Source organism: Microtus ochrogaster, chromosome 1, assembly GCF_000317375.1.
Source record: "Microtus ochrogaster isolate Prairie Vole_2 chromosome 1, MicOch1.0, whole genome shotgun sequence".
Taxonomy (NCBI): Eukaryota; Metazoa; Chordata; class Mammalia; order Rodentia; family Cricetidae; genus Microtus; species Microtus ochrogaster.
Window position 1 is genome coordinate 54828801 of NC_022009.1, and position 1965 is coordinate 54830765.

The following is a 1965-nucleotide window of genomic DNA, read 5'->3' on the forward strand; positions in this document are numbered from 1 at the left end:
TAGGGACCCCTGTGGCTTGGGCCAGGGGGGAGGACAGTTTTAGAAGCTGCCAAAACGAGATAGGGACCCCTGTGGCTTGGGCCAGGGGGGAGGACCGGGGGAATACCAAGAATGTGGCCGGGCGTCGGGGGACGGTGGATATTGAGAAAGGCACCCTGTCGGCCCTAGATAAGAGCCAAGGCAGCCCACGGCTAAATTCTTGGAAACTAGGGACCTTGCCCCCGCTCTGAGCTCGGCCACATTCAAACTGACCAATGAAAACCCTGTAACTACGCTTCTCGCTTCTGTACCCGCGCTGTTGCTGCTGAAGGTGCGCAAGTCCTCCGAAAGGATTTGCCGTCCGCAGGTACCTGTGCCCACCCAATAAACCTCTTGCTGTTTGCATCCGCATGAGTGGACTCATTGTTCCTTGGGAGGGTCTCTCCAGACTGAAAGGCAGCCCACCTTGGGGTCTTTCATTAGTACTCTAAAATGTATATATTCTATACTTTCTTCATCCATTCTTCCATTGAAGGGCATCTAGGTTGTTTCCAGGGAGAGCTTAATTTTTATTTTTTCTTTTTCGGAGAGCATCTTAGTGGTGTGCTATTTTTTTTTGTTTGTTTTTGTTTTTCGAGACAGGGTTTCTCTGTGGTTTTGGAGCCTGTCCTGGAACTAGCTCTTGTAGACCAGGATGGTCTCGAACTCACAGAGATCCACCTGCCTCTGCCTCCCGAGTGCTGGGATTAAAGGTGTGCGCCACCACCGCCCGGCTCATGCTATTCTTGAACCTATTAAGTAGCTCAAGTTGTCTTACAATATGTAGTGATTCTCCGGCCTCAGCTTCCTTAGTCCTGGGATTTTACGCATGAGCCAAATATCCCATGTGGATAATTTTTCGGGTTTTGAGATTGTGCCTCTTCAGAAGAGTGCCCAGAAGGGTCTACAATTTGCAATGTAAATTGAGCTGGCCTGTCTTTTTACCTTGGCTCTTGGGATTTCAGGCACAGCGGCCACCTTAGAGAGACACTTAAAAAGTGTAAAATGACGATGTTTGTGATTTTGCATGTGTGTGGATGCGTGCATGTGATAGCAGGTGTGGAGGGCAGAGTATAACTTTGGAGAGTAGGTTCTCCCCTTCCACCTCTGAGTTCTGGAGCAAGCGAGTTTACTGGCTGAGCCATTTCATAGACTCTTAACACACTAACGAAAATTCAAAATTGGAAGGACCTTAGCATCTCTTTGTAGTAAATATTTCAAATATTGTTGGCTAGTGCCTCGTTCTTTCTCCATCTGAACGGATAAGATCTGTCAGAAAAAAAAAAAAAAACCCGCAGGAGTTTTTCCCTATATATTAGAAAGCCGGAAAACAACTATTCAAAGAGTAGACACGAAAGGCCCCTCTGGCGGTTAACAGGAAATAATTTTCTCCCGTAACTATATCCCAGTCGTGCACTGACTTTTTCCTTATTTTATTTTTTTTCAGTTTTTCTACACAGGGTTTACCTCTAGCAGCTTTGGGGCCAGTCCTGGAACTAGCTCTTATAGACCAGGCTGGCCCCGAACTCACAGAGATCCGCCTGCTTCTACCTCCCTCTGATGGGATTAAAGGCGTGTGAGCTACCGCCGCCCGGCTCTCAGTCGCGTATTTTAACCTTAACATGAATCCCCGACTCCCGAGATCTGCAGCTACACAGCGGCGCCTTTCCGCCACGTCCCACTCCTTATTACTCGGGTTACAGCCTTTCCGCCGCTCGCCCCGCCCCTTCCTGAACTATCCCCGCCCTCTGCCTGGGCCACTCAGGGACGTCTTCGCTCGCCCCACCCTCTTTATTACCCCCAGTCCGTCTCTTCCGCCACTCAACCCGCCCATTACCTCCTGAGCGCCCCGCCCCTTCCGGGACTGTCCCCGCCCCTCGCCTCCTCTCGCCCCGCCCCTCCGCTGCCCGACCCTCGTCGTCTCCTCCCCTTTGACGTGGCAGAGGC